The sequence below is a fragment of the Triticum urartu genome, chromosome 6A (genome assembly GCF_056163025.1).
Source record: "Triticum urartu cultivar PI428250 chromosome 6A, HENAU_Tu73, whole genome shotgun sequence".
Taxonomy (NCBI): Eukaryota; Viridiplantae; Streptophyta; class Magnoliopsida; order Poales; family Poaceae; genus Triticum; species Triticum urartu.
Genome location: NC_141878.1, coordinates 358,217,659 through 358,234,930, shown reverse-complemented (window position 1 = coordinate 358,234,930; position 17,272 = coordinate 358,217,659). Strand labels below are relative to the sequence as shown.

The following is a 17,272-nucleotide window of genomic DNA, read 5'->3' as shown; positions in this document are numbered from 1 at the left end:
ATTTTTTCTATACCATCGTCTTTATTTCTAAATGTCAGTCACTTTTTTTTGCCGTTAGGTGTTTGCTTAAATGCCTAAACAAAGATCTATTTTAGTTCAGTTCAAATTCTAGTTTTAGTTCAGTGCAAATCTTATTTTAAGTTTAGTACAATTTCTTATTTTAGTGTGAGCAATCCTTCAAATGTCTTGCCTTATATTACTGCTATGTCAGTACATAGAACAAAAAAGTTACATCAAATTGACAATGTTTAATCTCTTCTATGTTAGTATAGGCTACATGTATATGACATTTAATCTGTAGTAGTAGTAGTAGTAGTAGCAGTATTGCTATGTAAGGGAGCAGCCGAACTCCAGTAATTTGTTAGAATATCACTTTGGATACATGACTGCAGGATTAATACATTATTGATTATTGTAGGTAGATCAGACCTTAGAAGCCACTTGCAGCCGCACTTGCCGGCACCCACGACGTGCCACCCCACCGGGCCCCAAGGCACGCCGTCCCATGGTCCGCTGGGTGCGGCGTCCTCCGGAGCTCCGCCTTGCGCAACTGCTCCTGCTCTGTCTTCCAGGTGACTAATGTGTCTGCCTCCGTGCGTCGCGTGGATGAGCATGTTATGGAACCGAATGATCTACCCAATCTGAACAGTAGGGAAGGTGCATCATGTACACTATGGTGCATCAAGTTCCGCATCAATCTGAATAGTAGGGAGCGTGTTATGTCATTCATGTATGAAAATGTGCGGTCTATGCGGTGTATATGTCATTCTTGTACGTGTATTATATATGGAAAATTTTATGTCTGATGATATAATTGCTACTTCTTGAAAGAAGGTATACATGACAGTTTGATGTGCGTGCAAGAATGAACAAAATGGTTTGAATTAAAAACATTGATCAGTACAAATTAAAAACAATGATCAGTTTGAAATAAAATAAATGGTCAATTTGAATTAAAAACCATGGTTAGTTCAAATTAAAAAATGAATGATCATTTTAAATTAGAGAGAGTAATCAGTTCAAATAAAAAACAATGACCAGTTCGAATTAAAAAACATTTTGAATTAAAAACAATGATATATTCAAATTAAAAACAAGAAAAATCGGTTTCAAAAAATAGAAACATAGAAGTCTGAATTTAAAAAAATGATCAGTTCTGTGTTTTGAAAAGATTTTAATGCAAAATCCCAGTAAGTTCAAAATAAAAAAAAAGATTCCATTTGAAGCATTTGAAAAGTTTGGAAAACGATTTTTGCTCAATTCCAGCAAACGTTCAAACTCTTTAGGTGGAACAGTTCGAAGGTTCAAAAAAATGGTGTTAAAAAATTGAACTTCACAAAAAACATATTGTTTATTAAAAATGTTGCCCTCTCACACACCTACCCCACGGCCACAGCCACACAAAAAAGTTGAAAATTAGGGAAACAAATTATGACACTTCTTTTCTATTTAGAACAATGTGCTGCCAGATTATATTTGAAAAAAACACAAAAAGGGATAAATTTTTTTGAGATAAAAAAGGGATAAATAACATGCACAATACGAGTTGAGCTTCACTAATTAGAAAAGGCCCAAACTGCCAGAAAAACTATAATAAAGAAAGCAACATGGTCAGTTCCTTGGCGCAGCCTTCCTGTGTCCAAATTTGCAGTCTAACCAGATTTACAGAAAACTGTATCTATTCACTTACAGGTGACATTCACTTCTAATGAAAGCTAAAGTTCGACTGGTTCTGTTTCTTCAAAAATCACAAGTGACCACGTACGCGATGATTGATTCTGTTTGTTCCAGCCGTGAAATAGCTCAGAACATTGCACATGGACGTTATACATGCTCTACATATGCGAGTTCAAACATTGATCCTCAATGACCCGAACAGGCTAGTGAGCCACGGCTTCCTCGAATGTCGCCGCCTCAGCGCAAAGGCCGTTCACCTACGCCACCCCAGGCCGTTCACCATGGTCACCAGAGCCTGTTCAACTCCGCAGCGCTCAAACCGTTCACCCCCAACAACCCCACGCCGCAGCGCTCAAGCAGCTCGAAGATTTGTCATACCACAAGTTCAGAAGTGTGGCTTCGGGAAAGAGAAGTGTGGGTTTCTAGCAGTAATTTTGGCAAAAGCTGCGTGCGATTCATAGAGCTTTATATAAAAAATGAGCAATTGTAGTCCTATAAGCTGATGCACATGACTAGTATTGACTATTGAGGCATGACATAAGTAGGCACAAAATATGGTTAGGTTCATTTTACAGAAAAAGCAATTTGTAACACAGGCTAACTTTCACGATAGAAGAAGGCAGTACAGTTTAGCAGAGTGTTGTGTTGACTGACAGTATCCGTGTAGCAGTGCTGAAAAAAGCAGAGGAGAGGAATGGTAGCTTAAAGAGGTAGGCGACGCGGGGGTTGGCCGCCTCGACCTTGTTGGCGACACGGAGGATGGGCGCGATCTCCACGAGCGACGACGGCAACACCTCACTGTCGAAGATGGGCTCGCCGAGGTTGATGGCGGTCTACGTCCTCAAAATCCGGCGAGGCCCCGACGGCTGCATCGGGCCGGCCAGGGAGAGCATCCGCGACAGGGACGTTATCGCGACCAGCCTCTCTTCCTGTCACTGCCCCTAACCTGAATGGGAGCACATGCGCAAACACACAGATGCGGAGCTGAGCATATAGTACATCGAGATAACTCCAGAAGGTTCTAGAAGGCGGGGCATTACCTTGCTCCTCTGGCCAACCGATTCCGCCAACAAAATTCGGGCATAAGAGGCACTGGATTCCCCAAACAAATCCACCAATCGCCTGGAAACAAACGGAGCTCCAGGCCTAGCCCGTGTGTGAGATTCTCGGAATTCCAGAAAAATTAGTGCGCTCCGCGGCGCGTGCTGCTCTCAATGACCTGGAAAGAGACGAGAAGCTCAGCGGGGGGAGCTGTAGAACCTCCTCGAAGCTTCTAGAAAAGTAGCAAGAGCCGAGGCGGAGGTCGCCGGAGCGAGCTATTACACCGCGCGCGTGCGGCAGGAAAAGCCAAACCCGCCGCCTCGGCCACCGTGACGTCCTTTCGTGCCGGCGCATGAGAGCGGAGCGCCGGAACTGGTAGAGGCCTCCGCGGAGGCTACGTGCGGGGAGGTGGGGCGGCGCGGCTAGTCACAGGCGAGGTGGTCGGTGGAAGGAAGAGGAGGGGGTATATATTTTTCTATTAGGTGAAAGCATCAGTTCAACCGTCTCGAATTCATCAGTACAACCGCCTGAAACCATCAGTTCAAGAAGGGTAACAGAATAATATTTTGTTACGCGTAACAGAATAGCCCAGATATATATATATATATATATATATATATATATATGTCGTCGTATTCTGTGAACCCACATATGTTTGTGAATCCTTGCATCCGCTTCTGGTGAGCTGACCGATCAAAATCTTGTGTCTCACATGTGTCTGCACTCCTTTTGCACAATCACGCCCGCATCCAGCCCAGGTGTCTCTGTGAATTTTCCAAAAAGGTCCCCAGCCCATTACTCCCCAATCCCCAATCGTATCTCTTCCGATCTTTAGTCAACGTTGCAACCTACACCTCGCCGGCGGCCATGACCATCTACCAATGAACGCCACGATGGACACTACGGAAAGCACCTTCCAATTCCCGATCAACATGGCGGACGTCACCATGACGGACACGACGAGAAGCATGACCCAACTCCCAATCAGCACGACGGACGTCGCCACGACAGGCACAGTGGGAAGCATGTCCCAAGTCCTGATCGGCACGGCGAACGTCGCCGTGACAGACACGACGAAAAGCATCTACCAAGTGCCTACCTGCACGGCGAACGTCATCACGATGAACACAACGGAAAGCATCTCCCAACTCCCGATCTGCACAGCAGGCCAAGTCTCCTCGCGCGATACGCCACAACTGTGCAGCATGCCAGCTATTGCTGCTATGGAAGCTGTTTCGACTACAACGGAAGGAACCTGCTCACCCTCCTTCCGTAAACCAAGAGGCTACTCTGCATTTGCCTCCGCATCTAGCTGTCAGCAAACCCATCTCACATGCCTTGATGTGGTCGTCCAAAGTGCTACAACTACAGAACATGAACTGTGCTTCAGTACAAGACATGGGGCTTCAGGTAACACATTGAAAAGAAGTAATATTTGCGTGCGCTGTGCATGTATACTTGTTGTCTAGATTTGGATGACTTATAACGTAGATGCATTTGCAGCTATGGGATTGGGAAATAGCTCGCATGATGAAGTAAATGAGGAAGAATTTGCTACGCCGAAAAAGAAAGCCAACATTCCTCTATTTGTGAGTTTAACAAACTTACCTTCGCCATGCTATTTTTCAACTTAAGAGAATTATGCATGACGATGCTTACTATTATTTATTATTTATGTTTCAGTGCTCAGCTTTTACACTAAGATGTGACGAGAAACTGAAACCTAAAGCAGGGATGAGATTTGAAGGGCTCGAGGCTGTGGAGGAGTTCTACAAGCCCTATGCACATCAAGTGGGTTTTGGAGTTCATGTTGGACAACAAAAAAAGTTGAACAAGGACGTTGTCCGGACAAAGTGTTTCATGTGCAATAGGGAAGGTTTCGTGTTTCAGAAAAGCAAGGATATTAAAGATCCATCACTGAAAAGTCATAAGGTTACGACCATGCGATGTGGTTGTAATGCACATATCTTCGTCAAGTTGTGTGGCGAAAACACCTACATGATACACTCATGGGTTGAGCACCACACCATGGCCTTGTATCTCCTCATAAACTGTAATGCCCCGAGCCCGATCCGCCAGGTGTCTTCTATTTATTTGCTGTCGTTGCCATGTCATTTGCTTGCGTGTTGCATCTTTGCCATATCATCATGTGCATATCATTTGCATTCATGTTCGTCTCTTGCATCCGGTCACTTCTCCGGTGCCCGTTTCGAAATCCGACACTCTCATTTCGAAATCCGACACTCTCCCATGCACTCGTTGCACCTCTCAGACCTTGTTTCATGAGCGGGAGAAAAATGTTCTTGGAATGGGCCGAGATTTGTCGAGTGGTCTTGATATATCACCGGTAGACCGCTTGTCAAATTTCGTTCCATTTGGAGGTCCTTTGATGCCCCAACGGTTAACGACGTTGACCGAAACCTCCCTTCTCTTTGCATCCCAGCCCCCCACCAGAACAGCCCACTAGCCCATCTAAACTCCCTCCATGCTCTCCGTCATTGGATCACGATCGTGAGGGTGAAAACCACACCTCATTTGGACTCCCCTAACTCCCTATACCTATATAAACACCCCCTCCCCCCGAAATTCACGAATAAACCCTAGCCTTCCTCTTCCTTGCGCCGCCGGACATGTCCACCCTCGCCGGACATGTCCAGCCGCCACATGTTTCGGTCAATCAGAGGCCAACACGTCATTGCCGCCGCCACTCCGAGCCACTTCGTGGGCGCCATGTCGCCAACCCCGCCGCCGATCAACGCCTCCCACCGTGCGGGCCCGCCAAGCCCAGATCCGGCCCGCGCCGGGCCGAACCGGGCCCGACGGAGCCCCGCGTCCCCGCCGCCTGATCCCGATCGCGCCGCCGCCCGAGAGCCTCCCGCCGCCCGAGCTCCGCCTCCTCGCGCCTCCCACCGGCGACCTGCCACCGCGGCCCGTCCGCGTGCCGACCGTAGGAGCTCTCCACCACCGCCGTCCTTCCTTACCCCGCGCCCGGCCTTCACCGAATCTGGCGTCCCCCGCTCTGGATCCACCGCCTCCGCCCGGTTCCCCTTGTCGCCGGCCTCCCTGCTCTGCTCGCCGTCGCCGCCTTGCGTCCGCTCGTGCCTTAGGTACGAGGAGGAGGTAGCACCTCGCCCGCTCGCCCCTCGTGGGCCTCCTCTGCCTCACGTGGGCCGGCCTCGTCCGGCCCAGCTCCGCCTTGTTCGGCCTACCTCACCTTCTGGCCCAGTGGCCCAATGTAAGCCCCTCTGTTTTTGCTAAGTCCCCAGAAAACTATATCATGTTGCATATTTGTGAGTGGTACAACTTTGTGCATGTGTGTCCAAATTGAGTGTATGATATATCGAAATGTTCATCTTTGAGTTCTCTACATGCTAGTGTCTTTTGCATGCATGATACTGCCCATATTGATGCCTTAATCATCATTGCGAAAGTGCTAAATGATATAACCTGCTGAAATTGTCATAACTTGCTGTTTTGTCTTTTTCATTGCATTTTTTGTTGATCTTTTGTGCATCATGTCTACATGTTTTAGGAGAATCTTCATGCCGTCTTTACAGTGGTGCAATCCATGTATTTTTATGTGCCTTGTGGTGAATAGAACAAGTTTGTGAAGTGTGCTACTTGATGTTGTTGATTTCTGAGACTTAGTGATTTTTGCTAAGTCTGCAACTGTTACAATATGTTGCTCTGTTAACTTGAAGCTACCATCCATTCCATGCATAATCTGGAGATGCCTAGTTGACATGTTTTGATGTCCATATTATGCTATATCATGCCATTCCTTTTGATGCCACATATATGTCCTGTAGCATATGTTTTCATTGCCATGAACATGCCTATATGGTGTTCTAGTTTTCTGTTAACTTCATGATGCCATGTTGTGAGCTTGTTATAGTTTGATCAATGCCTCTTTTGGAGATGCTTTCATTACATGTTTTTAATATGAGTAGTTTGTCCACATGCCAAGTTTGTTAATTTTATAATTCATATGACGTTTGTTCCAAGCTTGCAAACATGCTATGTTGATGTTGCTGTTTTACACTTGCTGAAACTGTTACAACATTCAATCTTGTCTTGATGGTTCCCACTAGTCCATGAGTCATATGTATATAATGCCTTGATGTTATTTGCTCTTTGTTATGTGTACTTTGATGCCATGCCCTTGGTTGCCATATAACTTGCTGTAGCTTGTCTCATTTTTGCTCTCAAGTTGCCATCATGCTAAATCTATCATCCTGTTAACAACATGTTCCTTTTTGCAAGCATCATATAACTCCATGCTTCATATGAACTTGTGCCCTTAGACTAAGTTGAAGTGTATCATGTCTAATACATGCCCATGTGTTTTGAATGATTACTTGAGTTGTTATGCTTGCTGTTATGTGCCTCCAAAGTCAGCATCATAATGCTATTGTTTGCATTTCCAGATTTCCTCTAAGTCTGAGAATCAGCTTATATCATGTTGCATCTTGTCTTGTTGATTGCCATTGATCTATGGGTCATATGGAGATGCTTATTAATAATGTTTTGCCATGATTGACCCGTACTTTAATGCCATGCTTTTGTTTGGCATGACCATGCACTATATCATCTTTGTTTCATGCATCCAACATGTCAACATGTTATTCCTGCTCACATGTATGCCCTGTTTTTGACAAAGTCATAATGTGTGTCATTAAGTTGCTTTTTGCATTGATCATCTTGGATTAATCCTAATTCCTATGAACTTGAACCTTAATGTCATTTGAAGCATGTAACTTGTAATTTGAGTGCATATCAAGTTTGTCTCCATGTGATACCTGTAGCATGTTGTTTCCTTGATTGCAAAGTTCCTAGTTGCTGTTTTGGGCAGATTGTGAGTGAAACTTGTATTGAGTGTATGTGTTGAACGGTTGCTTCGTTTTGAGCATGCTCTATATGAAACTTGCTTAGTTTTGCATATAGTTTCATGTTATCTTGTTGCATCCATGTTTTGGAGTGTTTGTGATGTTGTTCGAATGCATTTTGCACCAATGCCATGTTTAACTTGTTTTGCTCATATCTTCTAGGTCGTAGCTCCGAATTAAACGAACTTTATATGTAACTTGTCTAGAAAACCGTGTAGATCATCTTGGTGCATTTTAAATTGATGTTTAACAACTTCAATATAATGTTTTGTTCAGTTCTGGACCAATTCTGAAATTTGCATATGAGGACATATCGAAATTGTTATATGTTGTTTTTAGCCTCATTTAAACTTGCCTTGATGTGTTGCTCTTGTATGCATCATCTCTTGCCATGAGTAGCGTCATGTAGCCTTGTCATGCATCATACTTGGTTGTGTGTTTACCATGTTGTTTGCTTCTTTCCGGTTGTGCTCCTTCTTGGTAGTTTCTGTTTTGTTACGATTGTGAGGAGTCGTTCGTCTACGTGGCTTCATATTCTTCATGGACTCATTCTTCTTTCTAGTGGGATTTCAGGAAAGATGACCTTCACCTTGTATCTCACTACTATCTGTGCTATGCTAGTTGTCTCGATGCTATCGCTATGTCGCGCTACCTACCACTTGTTTATCAAGCCTCCCAAATTATCATGATAGCCTCTAACCTTTTTACCCTTCCTAGCGAACCGTTGTTTGGCTATGTTACCGCTTGCTCAGCCCCTCTCATAGCATTGCTAGTTGCAGGTGCAGTTGCAGGTTGTTCCATGTTGGGACATGGACATCATGGGATATGACAATATCTCTTATTTATTAATGCATATATATACTTGGTAAAGGGTGGAAGGCTCGGCCTTATGCCTGGTGTTTTGTTCCACTCTTGCCGCCCTGATTTCCATCATACTGGTGTTATGTTCCTTGATTTTTCATCCCTAACACGATGAGGGGTATGGGGCCCTCTTGACAGTTCGCTTTGAATAAAATTGTTCCATCAAGGCCCAACATTGGTTTTACCATTTGCCTAATAACAACTAAAAACTTGCATAGGGACTTGCCGGCCCCCGTGGATTTTTAATCAACCCCCCGGGCCAGTGCTCCTTCGAGTGTTGGTCCAAACCGGGCGATGTCCGGCGCCCCCTTAGTAACCAGGGTCTCAGCCAACCCGACGTCTGCCCATCCGGTGAGCGCTGAGAACGAGATACGTGCGGCTCCTATCAGGATTTGTCGACACATCGGGAGGTATTGCTGGTTTTGTTTTACTATTGGCAAAATGTCTTGTGCACCGGGATTCCGAGTCTGATCGGGTGTCCCGCGATGGAGGATTGTCTTCGAGGATCGTGAGCTTGTCATGGGCTAAGTTGGGACACCCCTGCAGGGTTTAAACTTTCGAGGGCCGTGCCCGCGGTTATGTGGCAGATGGGAATTTGTTAATATCTAGTTGTAGAGGACTTGAAGTAAACTCTTTTAAAATACACCAACCGCGTTGCGTAACCATGACTGTCTCTTTTTGGGGAAGTTTGAGAGGAGAACACGGTTGGGTTATGTTTGAACGTAAGTAGTTCAGGATCACTTATTGATCATTACTAGTTTACGGCCTTTTGCGTAGTTCATCTTACTCTTGTACTCGTGAGTTAGCCACCATACATTGCTTAGTCGCTGCTGCAACCTCACCACTTATCCTTTCCATACCCCTTTAAGCTTTGCTAGTCTTGATACCCATGGTAATGGGATTGCTGAGTCCTCGTGGCTCATAGATTACTACACCAACAGTTGCAGGTACAGGTAATGCAATGATCATGACGTGAGAGCGATGTTTGCATGTTTTGGAGTTCTTCTTCTTCTTCTTCTTCTTCTTCTTCGTCGATCTTGGGTTAGGTTCCTGGTCGGCAGCGTGGGCTAGCAGGGTGGATGTAGTTTGAGCTTCTGTTTGTGTTTCACCCGTAGTCAGATGTTGTTCTATGTATGATGTATTGATGTATTCTTGCGGCATTTGTATGTCTTGTATGTATCCCCATCTATTATGTAATGGATCGATGTAATGATATCCACCTTGCAAAAGCGTGTCAATATGCGGTTCTATCCTTGGTGGACCTTCGAGTCCCTTTAAGATAGTGTCGGATATTGGGCGTGACAAGTTGGTATCAGAGCCTCGACCGACCATAGGAGCCCCCTTGTTTGATAGTATAATTTGGCCGTTGTTGAGTCTAGAAAAAAACTTTTTGGAGTCTAGTTATATCGGAGAGTAGGAATTCTTTTACTCCTCTGCCCCTTCGTCGCTCTGGTGAGAAATCTTGTCTTAGGTGTTTTCATTACTCCTCTTACCCTTCAATTTTTAGGATCACGTAGTTGGTTGTTCGTTTGTTGCGATGTCAGCTCTTTTCATTTGGTGGTTTTCTCCTCAAGCTGATTCGATCCTCTTTGTCTTTTGCAAGATCAGTCCTCGGTTCTTTCTCAACGACGTTGTTTCCCCGTGTGAAGTTGTCTTTCTTTTTCCCACCCACCCACCCTTTTTCTTCTCGGAGCTAGAGTCTGTAATCGAGTATCCATCCTACTTGTGCGAAGCCTTTGCATTCCTTCCTCAAGTATTTCAACCGATGTTTTCTCTTCAAGTTATTCGTCAGTTCCCTGTTCCAAGTTGCCTTTGTTTTACCCGCCCTCCCATCCCTTTTATTCCCGGAGTCTGAGCCTCTATTCAAGCAGCAATTTCATTCGTGCGGAGCCTCTTCATTCTGTTCCCAATTGTCTCAACCGGTGATTTCTCGTCTAGTTCATCATGGTTCCTCTCGCTTTCTTTCCGGTGGATTCAATTCAAGTTTTTCGTTGTTGATCATATTCTTTTCCTCGAGTCAAGTGCTTCCTTTGCTTGTTCGCCTCTCTCCAGTTTATCATTCTAGAGTGATGAAGACATCTCAAAAGATTCATGTTTGCATTCAATCAATTCGAGGTTGTCACCTCATTCGAGTCTTTCAGTCGTTCCGGTGCATCATTTCTCTTTCAAACAATAATTTCCAATGATGCTTCTTTTTAGTGGGCCCTAACCCATAGGTCTTTTCACAAGATCTTACCTGACTCTTCTAATTTTTCCCGGTGTTATCTCAAATTATTTCCGAAGTATGACGTAAGTATGGATTCCATCAGTCATATGCCTTCTCCAAGATCGCTTTCGAATTCTTTCATGTTGGTTCAACCTCTTCACTTTTTATTCTCCCGGAGTGCCTCAACAATTTTGGTGGGGGTTCTCGTTGTCATTCTTAGCGTTGAAGACCAAAGGAGATTTTTTCCTAAATCTTGGTCCGTTCTCTTGAAGATTTGTGGTTCTACTTCATGTTATCGTCTCAAATTGTTTCCAATCGTGCGATTCTTTTCTTACTCATCCGGAGCACTTCAAGGGTTGTTTTCAGTTTTGATTATCCGGAGGCCTTCATGTCAGAATATTCCTTTGTTCCAAGTTTTCAGCTTCGTTCGTTCCCATATTTGTACCTGTGCTTCGTTCAAGCATTCTCTAATTAGTTCGCGATCTCTTCTTTCTCTTGCATCTTGATTCACTCAAGTATCTTCACTCGTTTTCTAATTCTTCCGGCGATTCATTCTCTTACTTCATCTCAAATTCTCATGGTGGTTCGTTTAAGAATTTCACTCCCGTTCTTACCATATCAATTCATTCGTTCTTTCCAATCCTACCGGTGGTTCATGAAGACCTTCCCAAATTTCATGCTATATCTCCCCTTAATCTTTTCCAATGAGAATAACTATTATACAAATCCATTGCTTCTCATCGATTTAATTGATGGAGGATAAGCATAACATAATTCTTATTCTTCTTCATCAAGTAGATTTATTCCTTCCTTCGAAGATTGTTCGTGAGGAATAATCTCTTGGTTCTAAGTTGTTCATCTTTTCTTTCCGGAGTTCCAAGTTTTTCTCGCTTGTCTCGTCGTGAAGCTCCATCTAAATCATCGTAAGCTTTTAATCTTATTCTTTCATCCTTTAATTCGATCTCATCATCCTTTTGTTACCAGAGTTCTTCAGGGTGATTCGTAAGGATTTAATTCGTTCTTCAAGTGTTCATCAAGATTGTTGTTGGAGCTCAATTATCTTTCTTCTTACATCTTGAAGTGCAATTAATTCTCCGTATTCTTTTGGAGTGGAGTTTTGCATTTCTTTGTTCTTATCAGCTATTCAATCATTTCCGTTTGTGGCCGGTTATCACCTCATAATTTCGAGATGTTTTCAATAAGTCCAAAACAAGCTTATTCTTTTGTTGTTGATTCTTCCAACAACTCCGTTCAATCCTTCCTTCTAAGGATGCCTTTCAAACTCGATGGTGGTAGAAGTTGTCATATTCTTCTCCATTCTTTTCATTCCACTATTTCAATTCTTCCGGAGGCGTTGTGTTATCCCTCTTGTCGAGCATCGTTACATCTTGTCAAGTTCATGTTCTATTCCATTCCATGTTCAACTGGGTTGCTATCCTAATTATTTCGTTCTTATTCCTTTTCTATCTTGTTCTAACCAGAGTGGTTTCAGGACTATCTTGTTGCTTGAGCTTTTGATTCTCGTCATAATCGTCGTTCCTCTTTTCTACCCGAGTGCTCTTAACTTTGTTCATCTTCTCTCTTTGCTCTTGTTTCACCTCATCCTCTTTTCTTCTGTCTCAGTCCTAAGATATCGGGACGAGATCTCTTGTTAGTGGAGGAGAGTTGTAATGCCCCGAGCCCGATGCGCCAGGTGTCTCCTAGTTATTCACTATCATTGCCATGTTATTTGCTTGCGTGTTGCACCTTTGCCATATCATCATGTGCATCTCATTTGCATTCATGTTCATCTCTTGCATACGGTCACTTCTCCGTTGTCCATTTCGAAATCCGACACTCTACCATGCACCCGTTGCACCTCTCAGACCTTGTTTCGTGAGAGGGAGAAAAACATTCTTGGAGTGGGCCGAGATTTGTCGAGTGGTCTTGGTATATCACCGGTAGACCACCTATCAAATTTCGTTCCATTTGGAGGTTGTTTGATGCCCCAATGGTTAACCGCGTTGACCGAAACCCCCCTTCTCTTTGCAGCCCAGCACCCCTCCATAACAGCCCACTAGCCCATCTAAACCCCCTCCATGCTCTCCATCGTTGGATCACGATCATGAGGGCGAAAACCGTACCTCATTTGGACTCTCCTAGCTCCCTCTACCTATATAAACACCCCTCCCCCCGAAATTCGCGGACAAACCCTAGCCTTCCTCTTCCTTGCACCGCCGGACATGTCCACCCTCGCCGGACATGTCCAGCCGCCACGTGTTTCGACCAATCAGAGGCCAACACATCATCGCCGCCGCCACCCCGAGCTACTCCACGGGCGCCATGTCGCCAACCCCACCGTCGGTCAACGCCTCCCACCGCACGGGCCCGATGAGGCCAGATCCGGCCCGTGCCCCGCCGCCCGATCCCGATCGCACGTGAGCTCCGCCTCCTCGCACCTCCCGCTGGCGACCTGCCATCGCGGTCCGTCTGTGCACCGGCCGCCGGAGCTCGCCACCGCCGCCGTCCTTCCTCGCGTGCGCCCGCGTGCCCTAGCGCCAACCCACGCTCGACCTTCGCTGTATTTGGCATCCCCCACTCTGGATGCACCACCTCCGCTTGTTCCCCTCGCCACCGGCCTCCCTACTCCACTTGCCATCGCCATGGCGTCGCCGTCGCCGCCTTGAGTCCGCTCGTGCCTCGGGCACGAGGAGGAGGCAGCGCCTCGCCCACTCACTCCTCGTGGGCCTCCTCTGCCTCACGTGGGCCGGCCTCGCCCGGCCCAGCTCCGCCTCGTCCGACCTGCCTCACCTTCTGGCCCAGTGGCCCAATGTGAGCCCCTCCGTTTTTTGCTAAGTCCCCAGAAAACTATATCATGTTCCATATTTGTGAGTGGTACAACTTTGTGCCTGTGTGTCCAAATTGAGTGTATGATATATCGAAATATTTATCTCTAAGTTATCTACATGCTAGTGTCTTTTTGATGCATGTTAATGTCCATATTGATGCCTTAAACATCGTTGCAAAAGTGCTAAATGATACACCTGCTGAAATTGTGATAACTTGCTATTTTATCTTTTTCATTGCATTTTGTGTGTTGATCTTTTGTGCATCATGTCTACATGTTTTAGGAGCATTTTCATGCCATCTTGACAGTGGTGCAATCCATGTATTTTATGTGCCTTGTGGTGACTAGCACAAGCTTTTGAAGTGTGCTACTTGATGTTGCTGATTTCTGAGACTTAGTGATTTTTGCTAAGTCTGCAACTGTTACAGTATGTTGCCATATTAACTTGATGCTACCATCAATTCCATGCCTAATCTGGAGATGCCTAGTTCACATGTTTTGAAGTCCATGTTATTGTATATTATGTCATTCCATTTGAAGACTCATATATGTCCTGTAGCATATGTTTACATTGCCATGAACATGCTTATATGATGTTCCAGTTTTCTATTAACTTCATGATGCCATGTTGTGAGCTTGTTATTGTTTGATCTATGCCTCTTTTGGAGATGCTTCCATTACATGTTTTGAAGTATGACATGAGTAATTTGTCCACATTCTAAATTTGTTAATTTTAGACTTAATATGACCTCTGTTCCAAGCTTGCAAACATGCTATGTTGATGTTGCGTTTTTACACTTGCTGAAACTATTACAACATTCAATCTTGTCTTGACGGTTCCCACTAGTCCATGAGTCATATGTATATGATGCCTTGATGTTATTTGCTCCTTGTTATGTGTACTTTGATGCCAGGCCCTTGGTTTCCATATAACTGTTGGAAATATGCCCTAGAGGCAATAATAAATTAGTTATTATTATATTATATTATATTTCATTGTTCATGATAATCGTTTATTATCCATGCTAGAATTGTATTGATAGGAAACTCAGATACATGTGTGGATACATAGACAACACCATGTCCCTAGTAAGCCTCTAGTTGACTAGCTCGTTGATCAATAGATGGTTACGGTTTCCTGACCATGGACATTGGATGTCTTTTGATAACGGGATCACATGATTAGGAGAATGATGTGATGGACACGACCCAATCCTAAGCCTAGCACAAGATCGTGTAATTCGTATGCTAAAGCTTTTCTAATGCCAAGTATCATTTCCTTAGACCATGAGATTGTGCAACTCCCGGATACCGTAGGAGGGCTTTGGGTGTGCCAAACGTCACAACGTAACTGGGTGGCTATAAAGGTGCACTACGGGTATCTCCGAAAGTGTCTGTTGGGTTGGCACGAATCGAGACTGGGATTTGTCACTCCGTGTAAACGGAGAGGTATCTCTGGGCCCACTCGGTAGGACATCATCATAATGTGCACAATGTGACCAAGGAGTTGATCACGGGATGATGTGTTACGGACGAGTAAAGAGACTTGCCGGTAACGAGATTGAACAAGGTATCGGGATACCGATGATCGAATCTCGGGCAAGTATCGTACCGATAGACAAAGGGAATTGTATACGGGATTGATTGAATCCTTGACATCATGGTTCATCCGATGAGATCATCGTGGAGCATGTGGGAGCCAACATGGGTATCCAGATACCGCTGTTGGTTATTGACCGGAGAGTTGTCTCGGCCATGTCTGCATGACTCCCGAACTTGTAGGGTCTACACACTTAAGGTTCGATGACGCTAGGGTTTATAGGGAAAGTATGTACGCGGTTACCGAATGTTGTTTGGAGTCCCGGATGAGATCCCAGACATCACGAGGAGTTCCGGAATGGTCCGGAGGTAAAGATTGATATATAGGAAGTATGGTTTTGGCCACCGGAAGTGTTCCGGACATCACCGGTAGTGTACCGGGACCACCGGAGGGGTCCGGGGGTCCACCGGCCCCGGAGGCCTACATGGGCCAATAGTGGGAAGGGACCAGCCCCTAGGTGGGCTGGGGCGCCTCCCACCAAAGCCCAAGGCGCCTCCAAGAGGGTAGGGGGGCAAACCCTAGGGCAGATGGGCCCTAAGGCCCACCCAGGTGCGCCTCCCCCTCTCCCTCTTGTGGCCGCCACCCTAGATGGGATCAGGGGCTGCCGCACCCCTTGGGGTGGGAACCCTAGAGGGGGCGCAGCCCCCTCCCCTCCCCTTATATATACTTGAGGTATGGGGGCTGCCCAACACACGATTCGATCTCTCTCTTGGCGCAGCCCTACCCCTCTCCCTCCTCGTCTCTCGTAGTTCTTGGCGAAGCCCTGCTGGAGTCCTGCACTCCTCCACCACCACCACGCTGTCGTGCTGTTGCTGGACGGAGTCTTCCCCAACCTCTCCTTCTCCCCTTGCTGGATCAAGGCGTAGGAGACATCACCGGGCTGCAGGTGTGTTGAACGTGGAGGCGCTGTTGTTCGACGCTTAGATCGGAATCAACCGTGATCTGAATCGCTGCGAGTACGACTCCTTCATCTGCGTTCTTGCAACGCTTCCGCTTAGCGATCTAAAAGGGTATGTAGATGCACTCCCCTTCCCCTCGTTGCTAGATTACTCCATAGATTGATCTTGGTGATGCGTAGAAAATTTTAAATTTCTGCCACGATCCCCAATAGTGGCATCATGAGCTAGGTCTATGCGTAGTTTCTATGCACGAGTAGAACACAAGTTGTTGTGGGCGTCGATTTTTTAAATTTACTTGCCGTTACTAGTCTTATCTTGATTCGGCGGCATCGTGGGATGAAGCGGCCCGGACCGACCTTACACGTACTCTTACGTGAGACTGGTTCCACCGACTAACATGCACTAGTTGCATAAGGTGGCTAGCGGGTGTCTGTCTCTCCCACTTTAGTCAGATCGGATTCGATGAAAAGGGTCCTTACGAAGGGTAAATAGAAATTGGCATATCACATTGTGGTTTTGGCGTAGGTAAGAAATGTTCTTGCTAGAAACCTATAGCAGCCACGTAAAAACTTGCAACAACAATTAGAGGACGTCTAACTTGTTTTTGCAGCTTATGCCGTGTGATGTGATATGGCCAAAAGGATGTGATGAATGATATATGTGATGTATGAGATTGATCATGTTCTTGTAATAGGAATCACGACTTGCATGTCGATGAGTATGACAACCGGTAGGAGCCATAGGAGTTGTCTTAATTTATTTATGACCTGCGTGTCAACTTAAGCGTCATGTAATTACTTTACTTTATTTCTAAACCGTTAGCCATAGTAGTAGAAGTAATAGTTGACGAGATGACTTCATGAAGACACGATGATGGAGGTCATGATGATGGAGATCATGGTGTCATGCCGGTGACGATGATGATCATGGCGCACCGAAGATGGAGATCAAAAGGAGCAAAATGATATTGGCCATATCATGTCACTATTTGATTGCATGTGATGTTTATCATGTTTTACATCTTATTTGCTTAGAACGACGGTAGCTTAAATAAGATGATCCCTCACAATAATTTCAAGAAAGTGTTCCCCCTAACTGTGCACCGTTGCGAAGGTTCGTTGTTTCAAAGCACCACGTGATGATCGGGTGTGATAGATTCTAACGTTCGAATACAACGGGTGTAAGCCAAATTTACACACGCAATACACTTAGGTTGACTTGACGAGCCTAGCATGTACAGACATGGCCTCGGAACACGGAAGACCGAAAGGTCGG

At 45.4% G+C, this 17,272-nt stretch overlaps 1 pseudogene; it reads left to right on the top strand.

Moving 5' to 3' along the window:
- The first annotated feature begins 3,611 nt into the window (after positions 1-3,611).
- LOC147965234 (protein FAR1-RELATED SEQUENCE 5-like) overlaps positions 3,612-17,272 on the top strand; it is a 39,879-nt pseudogene continuing 26,218 nt past the window's right edge.